This window comes from Oryctolagus cuniculus, chromosome 3 (assembly GCF_964237555.1).
Source record: "Oryctolagus cuniculus chromosome 3, mOryCun1.1, whole genome shotgun sequence".
NCBI lineage: Eukaryota > Metazoa > Chordata > Mammalia > Lagomorpha > Leporidae > Oryctolagus > Oryctolagus cuniculus.
The window spans coordinates 100,253,157-100,269,427 of NC_091434.1; the positions used below are offsets into that span (position 1 = coordinate 100,253,157).

Consider the following 16,271-nt stretch of genomic DNA (forward strand, 5'->3'; position numbering starts at 1 on the left):
TACAGTTCCTTTCAGAGGATAGAACTAGAAAATATATAATTGTGTTCCTGTAGACACAGAACATATATTACTATTGCACATAAATTGTATTATATATATTTGTTAATGAATGGGTAAATGGATAATTTTTTTCATTATAAACTGACTTTCTTCAAAAAAGATACTTGGTTTAGAATTATACCAGAAACGAATAAAAATAAATCTTTCTCGTAAATTGACATAGTATTCCAATTTTTTCAGATCTGATAAATAAGAAATGTTATTAATGTAGTTTTGAATTTTATTTCCCATATTATGCATAAATTTGGATATTTTCTGTGTTTTGGAGTTATTATTTTTTATTGGATTTTTAAATTAACTTGGGGATAATTCATGTTTTTATAGTGGTCAGTATCTTAGTCCATTAGAGTTACTTAAACTATCACAGTTTCAGAAGCTAGCAAGTTTAAAATCATGGAGAGGGCCCACTTTCTGGTTCATAAATAGTCTGGCCCTCTCATTAAGTGGCAGAAAAAGGAAACAAGCAAACTTACTTGGGACTCTATAGACACTAATCCCATTCATGAGGATTTCATACTCATGACTTAATCTAATGATAATCGCCTCATCTCCTAATTCCCTCATATTTATAATGCTTTAATATATGAATTTTGAAAGGACACAAGCATCCACACCATAACATTCTGTCTTTACATCCCAGGACATGAGAAGTTGTTCAAATGCCCCCTTGTGTCTTTTTGTAGTGCTTTTAAGGATTTCTTTTTGTAGACTTCAAAAAATTGTATTGCATATTTACAAATGTTTATTTTTGATTACAAATAGAATTTTCTTTTATATTACATTTAAAGGCTATATTTGTGCATAGGAAAGCAACTGATTTTTTATTCTAACTTCAGATATTTTAGTCTGATTTTTTATAATCATTTGAGTTTTATCATTGCATTTCTTACGTTATCTAGAAAAAATGTCAAATGATCTGCAAACACTTCTTATTTGATTATTGCTATGCCTAAAATTTCTTCAGCATATTTTTTTCTTTCTTGATATGAATATATTTCAAGAATGTCAGGTAATGTCTTATATGCTATGCCTAAATTATGTTTGTTTGAGACTTGTTGTTGAGATTCCTACATTTTCAGCAAAAATACCTCAGTTATATTTGTGTAATTTTTTCAACCAGTTATTCTGGTAAAGAGGCACATGCTGTTCCTTTGGCGGATTATTAACTTTAACATTATTTTGGGAGATTATTAACTTTAACATTAACTTTCCTTCTTTGTTTAATGTAGTATCTTCTAAAATTTCCTATGCTACAGTTAGAATTTTCCCTGTTATTAGAGTAAAATAATTAAGGAGATGCACAGTGCTTTTGTATGTTTGTTTCTCATCAATTTTTTCCCACTAACTCAACACTCATGGTTTCAATATGTGAATCAATTTCCTTTATATTTCTTATTTAATTCGTATTTTTGTTCATAATTCTGTCATATATTTTAGTTAACTTATTATACTATTTATGTGATTTTTTGTTTTTTTTTTCTTATTTTTTAATCTTGTTAATATAAAGAGAACAGATTCTATGAATTTGATAGATACAATTCAAGGAAGATAACCATATTTAACTCACTCTGTCCTCTCTCAATGACTGATTCTTTCTTTATTTCTTTTTCCTTTAATTTTTGCAATAACACAATATCAATTTACTTTTTAATCACACTTAATGTCCCACTAACCGTAATGTTCAACAAGTAAAATGTAGAAAGACCACTGTTCCACAAGAATATAGACAAGGGCTATATATTTGTATTTACAAGTACATTTAGAAAATTCCCTTTATAATATATTTCATAATGATATTAATACTTTTAGCTATGTTATTCCATAGCTTTAAATCGCATCCTTTAATATCAACCTATTGTGTAGAAAATGAACTTATTCTACTTTTCCTTACCTCCTTGCTTTTTCATACTATTTATTTAATTGTGTTATTTCTTCTTTTCCAAAGCGTGTGGGATTTATATCCTAAACTGACACTCCTATCTCACTTTTTATATCATCATATAAATGCTCCCATAAGTCATTTGTCATGTTTCCTCTGTCATTTTTGGTTGAAAGATGTCATTTTTCTAACTTAGATCTTAAGTACAGTGATTTAAGTATATTGCTCCCTGAATTCTTATATATCTAAAATTATTTTACAGTAAGATGTGTTCTAAGATGATAGGTGAATTGGGTATATATTGGATTTTCATTTTTAAAGCATTATTTTATTTAAAATTGACAAATAATACATATATAAATTCGCAAAGAATAATGTGATGTTTCATAGACGTTTACATTGTGGAGTATTGGCAGATTGATGATATTTGAATCATTGTTATATCCATAATATAAAATAATATTTAAATAGCAGGTGATTTGTAATATACTCACATCCTTTCTCTTTGGACATAGAAGCAACTGCTTCTTATCTCTAACAAATTGTGTTTTGGAAGTCTCTTATACTTTCTTAGATCAGATTACTTCATTATTGAATTGGTTAATTAATGCTTCACCTATCTAACTGTTGTGAGAGTAAGAATGAACACAAGTGAAAACTCATTAGAAAATGTGAATTAAAATTAGCCAAGTGATTGATTTCAAGAGAGTGAAAGCTTTAACATAACTTTCCTTAGAGGAAAGTTTTTCATACAACAATTGAAATAATGTTAGTTATCTATGTTTCAACTTCCCACCTTTTTTAGCAATTATATTTTAAAAAAAACTATTATCTCTGCCAATAAGAAGTAGATTGCAAGTTACATGGTCTCCTCTTGAGATGTAAAGATTCATAATTATAGTAATATGACAGAATGTGCTTACAATTTGGTTAGAATGGCCTACTTTTTACTTTGCTGTGGTAGTACAGATCTCTTGCAAGATCACTGAGATTTTGTTTGCCTTTGTCATATTCAGTTTGTTAACTTCATTTCATCTTCTTAGCTAAATGGAATATTGTATACTTCCTGTAAGAGCCATGAGACAAAGCATCTAGGTCATCCTTTCTTACAGTAAATTAAAAAAAATGCATCTTACCCACTGAAAAGTTTGCCTGATGGCATAATAGTTATACAGTGAAAAGTTACTTTTCCATATTGCCTTAGTGAATAGGAGGAATATGCAAGAACGTGCAGCCTTGTGTCTCCCTAGGTATAAGTGAGAAATGACCTTAATTATTTTAATAGCATATTAGTTGATCACTTGATTGATTTATTTTCTATTTTTGTAACCTTCAACAAAGGTCATGGACAACAGCAGTCATCAATAGCTAGAATTTATAATCAAGACTAAGTAGAACATGTTTGTAAACTTGTTCGAAAATGTAGTGCAAACCCATAGACTGTGTAGGAAAAAAAAACCACAAAAGGGAATTATTTTTGAGCATAGTGGCACTTTCCTATTGTATGCAAGCTGTACTTTTTAGAAAACTGCATTTCCAAGAGCTATATCAGGAGCAGATGGCCATAAAATCAATTGTATTTTTTCAGAAATAGTACTACATGAAAATGTCCTGCTCTTCATCAAAATTTGTTCTTGTGGTAGCGATAGTAGTATCAATATGTCATAAAATTAAAACTCCAATCCTGGAAATATATGATTATTTGGATCGAAGTTACACGTTATTGTAAATCCATAATTTCAAAGTTACTGATATGTAAAGATCAGAATTCAAGCTCTTCATTTTAACATAAGGGAATTTAAGCCCAATTTAATCATTTGCCCAATATGGAGTATCTAGTTGGTGATGCATGTAATACTAGATTCTAAGTCTCTGTTCTCCAAATCTAATTATATTTCAATTACTTTAGAGAAATCCCCCTTACAAAAATCTGAAAACTTGCTTTATACTTCTGCATGTGAAATCAAGTTTTCCTAGCACCATTTGTTGATGAGACACTCTTTGCTCCAGGGATTGGTTTTAGCTCCTTGGTCAAATATAACTTGATAATAGAAGCTTGGATTGACTTCTGGCATTTCTATTCTGTTCCATTGATCTATCCATCTGTTTTTGTACCAATACCAGCCTGTTTTGATTATAACTGCCTTGTAGTATATCTTGAAATCTAGTATTGTGATGCCTCTGACTTTATTTTTGTTGTATAAGATTGTTTTAGCTATTTGAAGTCTCCTGTGTTTTCATATGGATTTCAGCATAATTTTTTCTATATCTGAGAAGAATGTCTTTGGTGTTTTTATTGGTATTGCACTGAATCTATAAATTGCTTTCATAAGAATGGACATTTTGATGATATCATTTTTCTAATCCATGAACATGGAAGATTTTTCCATTTTTTTGTATCCTCTTCAATTTCTTTCTTTAATGTTTTGTAATTCTCATCATTAAGATCTTTGACATCCTTGGTTAAATTTATTCCAACGTATTTTATTTTTTTGTAACTGTTGTAAATGGGATTTATCTTAGAAGTTCATTCTCAGACTTGGCATCATCTGTGTATACAAAGTCTGTTGATTTTTATGTATTGATTATATAACCTGATACTTTACCAAACTCTTTTAATAGTCTACAGCCATACCACCCTGAATGCGCCCGATCTCATCCAATAGTCTTTTAGTGGATTCTTTTGTATTTCCTATATATAGAATCATGTGATCTGCAAATCAGCTAGTCCCAAAGGGACAAATACCATATATTCTCCCTGAGCTGTGATAACTAATAGAGCATCTAAAAGAAAATCTGTAGAAGTGAAATTGACACTTTGAGAAGCAATGACTTGAACAGCCCTTGTATTGACTGTCGAGTAACAGTTTTTTTTTCTTCTTACTATTTGTTGAACTCTGTACTTAACACAGAGTTAATCATATGTGTATAAAGTCAATTTAAAATAGATCTCAGTAAAAAAATAAAAGTGAGAATAAGAGAGGGAGGAGGAAGTTTGTAACTGTATGTACGGTTCTGCATACATTCCTATGGAGTTACTTCTAAGGAATAATTTAAAAACTTGTCATAGGACCCCAAATTCCCTTAAACTGGGTGGTAAAAAATTCCTTTTTAAGTGCCAAAGGGATCATATTAAGTGTTAAAGTGAACATATAGATAGGATTAAGCATTAAAGTGATCATATAAATAAGATCAAGTGTTTGGCAATAATAATAGATAGAATAAAAGGAGAGAATTTTCCAACATGGAAAGTAGTCCACACAGCAGACTCATAGAATGACAATTGCTTTAAGTAACACTCTGACCTCAGAATCATCCCTTAAGGCATCCTGGTCTGGCTGTAAAGTCCATGTATGCATTTAAGGCATGGAAAGCCAAGACACTGCAGCTAAAAAGGTTCTACATGAAGGATCTCTGTGAGTGAACTCCAGTAGAAAAAAAGTGGCCATCAAAGAAGAATATACTTTTATGTTTCTGTGTGGGAGCAAACTGTTGAAATCCTTACTTAATGTATACTAAGCTGATCTTCTGTATATTAAGATAATTGAAAATGAATCTTGATGTGAATGGAAGGGGAGAGGGAGTGGGAAAGGGGAGGGTTGTGGGTGGGAGGGACGGTATGGGGGGGAAGCCATTGTAATCCATAAGTCGTACTTTGGAAATTTATATTCATTAAATAAAAGTAAAAAAAAAAGAAGAATATACTTTTCTCTGAAGGAAGGAAAGAACTTCCACTTTGCTTATGGGCTTATCTAAATACTGATGGAGTTTGTGGATTAAAAAGGTTTCTGTAGCCTAGGCAGCCTCAGGTGGTCACTAATGTTACACATAAGAGTGTTCATTGTTAAATTAACAACAGTAGTCACTGGGCACTAACTTTCCATGCAAGACCTCTGTCCTCAATGAGTTGTATTATGAGAGTTAACTGTAAAACTTGTTCTCAAACACTTTTCTCTGTGTGTGTGTGCAAATTGTTGAAATCTTTACTTAGCATAGAGTTAGTCTTCTATGTATAAAATAAATTGAATATGGATCTTAATGGAGAATGGGACTGAGAATGGGAGAGGGAGGAGGAGGAGGAGTGGGAAAGTGGGTGGGAGGGAAGAATCACTATATTCCTAAAGTTGTACTTATGAAATTTGTATTCCTGAAATAAAAGTTTTCTTTGATAAAAATAAATTAATAAATAAAAACCGAAATCTGACGCTATTTACAGATGAGTTAGTTTGAAGATGTATCATGTCTGGCAGCTGTTCTATTAGGTCATGCTCTTGTGTAGCTCTGATGCATTTGAAAAACTTTATTTACAATGGATTATGATACATGATTTTTAAGGAACTATATAATTATCAGATATAGACAAGGTGCCTCAAAAAAGAAAGTTTATTACTTTTATTACTGATTCTGCTAGAAAAGAATGGGAGGAATAAGGCTTTCACTCATTTAATCCAATATATATATTTAAAAAACTTTCATATATGATAGACTTTGGGTAAATCTTAGGAATAAAAATGTTTATCAAAACTTAGTGAACATCCACATGAAAGACATTTAAGAAAATATAGTGAACCCAGCAGTCAGCTGCTTTTTCATCTTTTGTGTGGAAAATCTGTTGTTGCTGTGGCCTTTCTTACAATACAGACCTGGAACACTCAAAGAGAAAGAAAAAAGAGATTAATATTTGAGGTTGATTTGAGGTAGTTGTTTTATTCTCTTTTCCTTCTAAAAAGCCCTTTAATGTGGTTAATTAGTAGTACACATAAACTGAGATCCATTTTTTCCACCTTTTCTTAGAGGACGTATATAGGGAACACAGTTACTTTTAAATAAGCAGGATTGGTGAAGATCTATTCTGATCACATGTGTTAGGTGTTCTATGTGCTCTCTGTACTTGGATGTTCCTATCTTTTTCCAAATTAGGGAAGTTTTCTGCTGTTATCTCACTAAATGGGCCTTTTAATACATTCTCTTTCCACACCTTCAGGGAAGCCTAAGGTTGTTTAATAGTATCCCCAAAATCTAGAACACTATTTTCAATTTTTCTAATATCTTCTCCTTCTCCTCCTTTTTTTGTCTGACTGAGGTATTTCCAAGGATGTGTCTTTTGGCTTGGACAGTCTTTCTTCTGCCTCACCATGTCTGTTGTTAGGGCTTTCCCTTATATTTTTTAATCAACATATTGAATTCTTCACTTCTAGTATTTCAGTTTGATTTCTCTTCAAAATCTCAATCTCATAGGAAATTTTTTCATCCATGTCATGTATGAATTTCTTTACCTCATGAATTTGCTTCTCATTACTTCTGAATAATCCTATAATCATTCTTTTAGATTCTTTTTTCAGGCACTTCATCAATCTCTTCATCTTTACATTATAATATTGAAGTGTTTGTTACTTTTGGAAAGTCCTATTTTCTTCCTTATTTCATGTTCATTGTATTTCCATATTTATTTTTAGACATTTGTGGAAATGTTTGTAGGTTTCTCCTCTGATGGCTTTTAACTTTGAACTATACCTCTGTGGCTTAGTAAATTGTCTGCTGCATCAGTAGATATCCAGGGACATGTGCTGGCTGGGGCCAGAGAACTCTGGTCAGCGCCTGAGGTTTGGACAAGAGTTCTAGGTGACACTCATGTTGTGAGTAGTAGATATTCTCTATTGTCAACAGTAGGGAGAGTATGAACATTTCAGTTGGTATATTCACAGCCTCACCTCTTCTCTGCCAAAGTGATCAATTCCCTTGTTAGCCCTCAGTGGCTACACAACCTATCCCTGTAGGTACATGAACAACACTAAGGCCCTCAGTCTAAGCACAGAAACTTCTGCAATGACCCACCCCAGGCACTGAGGGAAACTGAGGCTCTGTAGCCAGACACAGTGATTGCCCAGAGACCTAGATCCTCCTCACACCCTATTGTGCAGTCACAGAATTCCCAGAGTCATAGCATGCAAGGCTGTCACAATCACAGGGTGCAGGGGATCTACACTCAGCCCCACAATCCTGTCCCATACATGAAGAGAGCCAGCTGCCTGTCGTGCTCTGCCTTGGCACTTCGAACTTGGGATGTATGTGATAGAGTAGAGGGAAAGGAGTACGCCACAGTCCTGAGTGGGCACCCAGGTACCTGCCAACGCTCCAGGTCAGTATGGACTGTGGATTTATCCCTCTCATAAAATCTCCTAATAGAGTGTGTGTGAGCTGCCACAGCCTCTACTCATGTTACTAAGACGATGCTTTCTCCATCCTGGTCTCCAAGCACCCTTGTGAGAGAATGAGGAAAAAGAGAGGCTGGGTTAGGTGGGCACCCTACCCCCAGCTAGATCTTTACCACAACACATGATAGTCAAACTGTCAACAGTAAAATATAAAGAAACTGTTCTAAAATTTGCATAAGGAAAATGCCGTATTACCTTCAGAAGAAACCCAATTAGACTAACAGCTGGTTTCTCATCAGAAACTTTTCAGACTAGGAGATAATAGAGAACATATAGTCCAAGTCCTAAAAAGAAAAAAAAAAATTCTAGAACATCATACCAACAATACACATATATCAATAGCTTTTATATACATAGAAAATGCCATGGCTGAGAAGGAACTTCTACCATCAATCCCATTCTCATTAGCTACAAAAAAATAAAATACCTTGCAATAAGTTTAACAAGGGTGTATAAGATGATTACAAGGAAATATAGAAAATGCTACAAAAAATAAAGGAAGACATAAAAAATGGAAATATCTTCCATGTTCATGGATTGGAAGAATTAATACCACCAAATTATCCACAGTCTGCAAAACAATTTCCACATTCAATATGATGCCAATCAAAATATAAATGTCGTTCTCCTCAGAACTAGAAAAAAGATGCTAAAATTTATATGGAAACACAAGAGACCCCGAATAGCTAAAGCAATCTTAAGCAACAACAACAAAGTCATAGGCTGATGACAATAATGATAATGCAGTTCTTCGGATGTTTTATAAAGATCTGAAATGTAGAAATGAAGGAAATTAAACTGTTCTTCAAATAAGTGCTAATTAGGATGGTTGAATATATAGTAACTTTAACCAACCAATATTTCTGCACATATTATCAGGGGGATAATAGAAATTTTATTTTACATGGGTAATAAAGTTTTTAAGAACATAATTTGTAGTAATTGAAATTATTCCATATGTGTGCCGAATAGAGTCCCGACTACTCCACTTCCAGTCCAGCTCTCTGCAATGGTCTGCGAAAGCAGAAGATGGCCCAGGCCATTGGGCCTCTGCACCCACGTAGAAAAACCGGGGAAAATTCTAGGCTCCTGGATTGGATCGACACAGCTCCGGCCGTTGTGGCCAACTGCAGAGTAAACCAGAGGATGGAAGATCTCTCTCTCTCTCTCTCTCTCTCTCTCTCTCTCTGCCTTCCATTCTCTGTTTGTATAACTCTGACTTTCAAATAAATAAATAAATATTATAAAAAATAAAATAATCATGACTGATAATGTCAAATCAGGACAAACTTTTATATATTCCCATGTAAATGTAATTTAAAACATATGATTTTATAATTTGACAATACTTTTGATAAAATCCAAGTAAGCCAAACTAGTTAATCTCTCTAGGAGAGCTAAAATTCATGAGGATCTCCAGAATCCCAACTGGAAATCCCAAGGCCAAAGAATTTATTTTGAAGCTTTGAGCTGCTGGCACTGTAGCAAAGCAGGTAAAGCCACCACCTGCTGAGCTGGCATTCCGTACAGGTGCTCATTCGAGTCCTGGCTGCTCTACTTATGATCCAGCTCTCTGCTATAGCCTGGGAAAGCAGTACAGGATGGCCCAAGTTCTTGGGCCGCTGAATTTGTATGGAAGACCCAGGGGAAGCTCCTGGCTCCTGGCTTCTGGCTCAGATCAGCTCAGCTTTGGCTACTGCAGCCAACTGGGGAGTGAACCAGCAGATGGACAACCTCTCTCTCTCCTTCTCTTTCCTTCTCTCTCTCTCTCTCTCTCTCTCTGTCTTTCTCTCTCTTTCCTTCTCTCTCTCTCTTTCTTGCTCTCTCTTTCCTTCTCTCTCTCTTTCCTTCTCTCTCTCTCTCCTCTCTTTGTGTAACCCTGACTTTCAAATAAATAAATAAATAAATTTTTTTAAAAAGAACTTTGATTCTGAGAGAATCTGTCTCTACCTCTCTCTGTAACTCTTTTAAATGAATAATAAAATAAATCTTTAAAAAATGCTGATGTCCAACCTCTATTTTAAAAATTAAAAATCAACCTAAATAGTCATACAAATTAATAGCTAAAAGTGTACTATAATGTTTTACATCTCGGTTTTAGAATAATTTTAATCTAGTTTTGGCAAGATTTTAAAGTACACAAGAGTATAGATTGGCTTAATATTTTTAAATGGCAATTTGGCAGTATCTAGCAATACTGAGACATTCTGTTCCACCAATTCCACTGATCTGAAGATGTACTCACACATGTAAATAGGTGAAGTGCTATTGCTTCTATATTAGTTCAAAATTAAATCGAATTTTGAATCTGTTTTATGGCTAAATACTATAGAAGACACTGACTCTGACACAAAGTAGTTACTATAATTATAGTAGTTAATATCATGACTGGTATCTGTGTTGAGTAGTTTCCATTTTTCCTCCAAATTCACTCTTCATCCATCTTATCCTGCTGTGGATCTGGAGAGCTATGGACTGCAACCACAGACCTCTTCTTGACATTTGCTTCCATTTGGATAACACCAGCAATTGATTTGAATGATGAATTTAAAAGAACTTGGATATTTGTTAGACTGACTCCCTCCATGCCAAACTGCCATGGTTTAGAATGCTATTTCTAATCATGGCTACAGTTTCAACCAGACCCCTATCTGGTTTCTGGTAACTATTCCTATTTCATGTTTCTTGAGACCTAGAGGTTGTAAGAACTCCTTGCTGCTGGGAGCCACAGGTACTGCATTATTCCTTATCTGTTTATCTGTTTTTAAACTTATTTATTTTTATTTATTTGAAAATAGTGCAGGGCACAGAAGGAGAATCTTCTATTTGCTCATTCACTCATCCAATACCTGTAACAGCTTGGGCTTCGCCAAGAGGAAGCCAACAACCTGGAACTCTATCCAGTCTCCCACATGGGTGACAGGAACTGTGATACAGGATGCTGGCACCCTAAATTTTACCTTAAGTTACTATACTACAGCATTCACCCCTCTTATCTGTTTTCTTAATTCTCATTCATGTCGTTGTAAATAGTCATATGGCTAACTTCCCAAATTACCTTGTTTGAGTGAACCCAATATTGTTCCTGACAATATCCTTAACAATATTTCAGTTTCCATTATTGTTGGCTACAATGGACTGAATGATTGTGCTCTCCCAAAGTTCATATTTTGAAATCTTAGCCTCTAAAATGATGGTATTAGAAGGTTGGATCTTTCTGAGAAAATTAGGTCCTCAGGGTGGGACACTCACGAGTGGGGTTAGTGCCTTTATAAACAAACCACAGAGAGCTCTGTCACCTTTTTTTTTCCTTAACATGTGAAAACACAACAAAAAGGCTGTCTATAACCTGGATGAGGGCTCTCACCAAATTCTCACATGCTGTCACTGATCTCAGATTTCCAGTATCTAGAGCTATGAGAAATGTTAGGGCCACTGCTGTGGCATAGCGGGCGAAGCCACTGCCTGTAGTGCTGGCATCCTTTATGGGCTCCAGTTCAAGTCCTGGCTGCTTCACTTCAGATCCAGCTCTCTGCCATGGCCTGGGAGAGCAGTGGAAGATGTCCCAGGTCTTTGGGCCCCTGCTCCCATGCAGGAGACCTGGAAGAAGCTCCTGTCTCCTGGCTTCAGATCAGTGCAGCTCTGGCTTTTGTAGCTATCTGGAGAGTGAACCAGCAGATAGAAAACTTCTCTCTCTCTCTCTGCCTCTGCCTCTCTGTAACTCTGCATTTCAAATAAATAAATAAATAAATCTTTTAAAATAAGAAACACATTTCCATTTCTTATAACCTACATAGTCTTTGGCACTTCATCACCAACAATCCTAACTGCCTAAGACACTGGCTGAGCTCAGTTTTTAATCAAGGATCCACCTTGTTGCCCCTTACATCTTTTCGTTCATGGAACAATATAATGGTTTCTTGAATATATGATCAGTCTTGATTATTCTGAATTAAAAATGGTAGTTCTATTAACTGTGAGAGCAATTGGCATAGGCGTATTTAATGAGATGGAAGGGAGTTCTAATCAGAGGCTTATAGAAAAAGCTGTTTTGACATAAGAAAGAAGTATATAAACACACCAATATTTGGAAAACAAATGTGTTTAAAGAAATTTATGTTGGGGAAGTTTTATTTGAAATCCATACATAATTTTCATAGTAAATATTCCATAACTTGTTTGAGAACTCTTTACATAAGAAGAGTAGTTTTGTGGTGGACTTTGTCCAGTGTGGGTGTGATGTCTGGCAACATCTTGTAATCATTACTAAAGCTGCATTATGGACCACACTATCATGCTAACATGGCTAAGCAGGTAAATGGAAACAACGTGGGTTTTCAAAGATGTAGATAAGCTGATAAATTAATCAATATTAGGGCTATCTTATCTTGTATATCATCTGTGAAATGATGTATCTCTTCTTTTTTCTTAAATTTTGAAGTGTTAAATGCAATACACATTTTATGGGGTACAATGTAATACTTTGACACAGATACTCTGAATAAACCAATCAAACTAGGCAACTGGGCTTTCCATTCCCATGTCTTTGTTTGGAGCTTACTAGATCCCCTCTTGCAGTTCTTTCTGCTGTATATTATATTTTTTAAATGATGTATTTATTTATTTGACAGAGTTACACAGAGAGAAGTGGAGAGGGAGGGAGGGAGGGAGCGATGCAAGGAGAGAGAGAGGAGAGAGAGAGCACTCTTTCATCTATTGTTCACTCCCCAGATGGCTGCAATGGCCTGGGGGCTGAGACTGGACAAAGCCAAGAGCCAGGAGCTTCTCTTAGGTCTCCCACTGGGGTGGCAGAGGGCCAAACACTTGGGCCATCTTCTGTTGCTTTCTCCAGGCCATTTAGCCAGGAACTGAATCAGAAGTGAAGCAACGGACATTTGAACTGGTACCCAAATGGGATGCCATCATCGCAGATGGCTGTTTTACTTGCCACACCACAGTGACAGCCCCTGAATATTATCTTGTTGTAAACTATACTTACCACATTGTACTACAGAACACCAGAAATTGTTACTCATTTCTGACTGTGCTTGGGTACCTGTTATTCAGCCTTCCTGTATCCGCTTCTCCCTACCTTTGCCACCATATTCTAATTACCAAGTACAGATATATATATATATATATATATTATTTTTTCTCTCACATATGAAAGAGAACATGTGCTTTGTCTTTCTGTTTCTGGCTTGTATCACTTAACAAATGACACTAGTGCCTCTCTTTTTGATGAAAATGTCAGGATTTCAATCATTTTTACCTAAATAATATTCTGTTTTATATATATATATATATACACATTATATATGTGCTAGATTTTCTTTATTCATTTATCCATTTGTGGGATCTATTTGATTCCATGTATTAGCTATTATGAATAGTGCTGCAAAAAACTTGGGAATGGAGGTATCTTTCATATGTGATTTCATTTCTTTCAGACATATACTGAATCTGGACAACTAAGTCATATGGTATATCTATTTCTATGTTTTGAAGAAATATCTATACAGCTCTGCATAATGGCTACAGTAATTTGCATTCCCGTTGACAGTGTGTTAGGTTTCCTTTTTTTCTCCACAGTCTCCAAACATCTGCTATTTTTTGACTTTTTAAAAATTTTAATTAGCTCTAACAGATTCAGCATGGCTTGTAGGTAGAATTCTAAGAACATAATGTTATTCCATTCATCCCTCCCTTGCTGCCTTATGCTTCCCTCTCCAATATAGTGTCATCTATCTGTGTTCACTTTGCTGCAAACGGTAGAATTTCATTCTTTTTTATAGCTAAATAATATTCCACTATGTATATATACCACATTTTACCGTGGTAAAATGTGATTTTACTTTGATTGATTCCAACTTTTGGCTATTATGAACAGTGCTTGTAATAGACATTCTAATTGTAACTGTGAGATGATATCTCATTGTGGCTTTGATTTGCATTTCACTGATGCATGGTGATAATGAGCATTTTCCCTTATACTTCTCTTTGTTATTTATCTCATTTTGAGTTAGTTTTTTTCTTGCAGTTGTTGGCGTCCCAGTGAAATAATCAAAATTGAAACTAGAGAACACACAAAAAAATACAGCAAACTGACTTTTGAGTTGCAAATATTTCTGAAAATAATTATTTACAAGATAAAGTGAATATTATATATGAAATTAAAAATGTGAGTATATCCTTAGACATTGCTCTCTCTATATATATAAGGATATCAACAGATTATACATATGCCCCCAAATCCCAGTGCTCAATATTTATTGGTATATTGTGCTAGAATTGATAGTTGTTATGCTGTATTGTTTAAGGAATGATGACAAGAAAAAAAAAAAAGTCTGCACATGTTAAGCACAGATGCAAATTTTCTGTGAAAATTTTCAGACTGTAGTTGGCTGAACACAGCAGTGTGGAACCCATGAGTAGAAAAAGTTGGTTGTGTATCAAAGCCTGCTAAAAATCCATTAGGTTTAGGAATTTCTTTAGAAGGAAATTTGACAGACTGTGGCTTGTTTTGTTCTCTTTTATAGAGGAGCAAGAAAGGATGGTCACCTGCCACCTAATGGACAAGTCAATCATTCAGCTTATAAAGTCACTCACTTTGCAGATGGCCTAAGAGTTAAACTAATAATGTGTTGTCAGTCACCACTTCATTAAAACAGTCTTGAGACAACCATGACTGGGTCGTCTCCATTTAAAATAGTAGATGTAGAAAATTCCGTTTTAACATCTTTTTCCTGGAAATGGATATGTAAGTGGTAGACTAACACTGAGTGTACCAAAATGGTATAGTAGATAATTTAGGAGAAGGGGAGTATTCGGGATGGGCAGTAGATGAAAACAGGGGACCCATCTGGATTTGTACTGTATTTTTGTTCAGATTTTAAAATGACTATTCATTTGTTAAAAAATAAGCATCATTTGTGTACCTGTTAACAACAATCATAAATAATGAAATTAAAATTGTTGTAAAATTGCTGGATCATAAATTGCTTAACAATGGGAATTCTGCAATTTTGTATTATGAATTCCTTTTACCTATGTTTGTACCATATCCTATAAAAGTATTTCTATACTGTATATATAAACCAGAAGCAAAATGACATACTTTGAGATCATAGTCATGGAGAATTTCATGCTTTAGACACATTGAGGGCAACTGTCATACCAACTAGACAGAAAACAAGGGAACACCACACCTCATTCCCCAAAGATGTGTGTACAGGGCAAGGGAACATGTATTGTTTATCCCCAACTCTATGTGATTCATGTTCAGTTAATTTTGGATCTCTTGAGAAATGAAAATGAACACCTGACCTTTGGCATGCTTAATATAGCATTGTGCAATTCTACAGATTTTAATGAAATATTTTATCTCAGAAATCCTATAGTAAAAAGAAAAAATCATCTGAATCCTCATGGATGTATGGGTGGATTAGATTATAGCGGTATTAACATGTAGAGTTTTATAGTTCTGTTTGAAATAAATACAAAATACAGTAAAATATTAATTATATAAGATCGTCCCATTTATGAAAATATTAGTATCCATGAAATAAAACCATATCATAGAATTAAACCATATAAGGTAATCTACTGATCCCCAGATTTTTAAAATGTATTACTGAATCTTAGAATTTCAAAGGAATTTCTGGAATATTTTCAAAATCTATTAAAGAAAGAAAAAATATCAGAAAAGATTGCGTTGTTATAAAGCAAGCTGACCTATTTAAAGTTATTGTTTTGAAAGCTTATTTGAATAATAATCCCTGCAGCAATCTAAATATTTAAAAGCAACACTAAAAATCATAGTTGTGGTAAATTAGAGAAAGCTGTTATCTCTCACCATGTGGATCTGTTGATCATGACCTTTCCTACCGTGTTCTTTTCTCTTCTCCTCCATGTTGAGAGGCAGAAGGGGGAGGACGTGATGATTTGTGTACTGCCAGCATGATTGCCAGCATGACCAGCACTGTGAGATAAAGGCAGAATATGGCAGCCATCACCCTTTACTACAATGAAGGGGTGGCAGAAGGATGGATAATGGACTAATTGGCCTTAGAATTTTACACCAGCTGTAGAAGCCCTTTTCTTGATCTTTATTGTGA

The 16,271-nt window shown here is 34.5% G+C and overlaps 1 long non-coding RNA gene across 2 annotated transcripts in view; it reads right to left on the reverse strand.

Moving 5' to 3' along the window:
* The window catches only part of LOC103348752 (uncharacterized), a 29,723-nt gene extending 13,496 nt beyond the window's left edge, over window positions 1–16,227 (reverse strand). The window contains exons 1-3 of one of the 2 annotated variants that reach the window (XR_011387598.1): window positions 16,010–16,227; window positions 8,350–8,438; window positions 5,691–6,582 (exon numbers count right to left, since the gene is read on the reverse strand). This is a non-coding gene — a long non-coding RNA (uncharacterized lncRNA). Of the gene's footprint in view, window positions 1–5,690; window positions 6,583–8,349; window positions 8,439–16,009 lie in introns of those variants that run through there. The other variant, XR_007920679.2, reaches the window with a different exon arrangement.
* Between the last annotated feature and the right edge of the window lie 44 nt (window positions 16,228–16,271).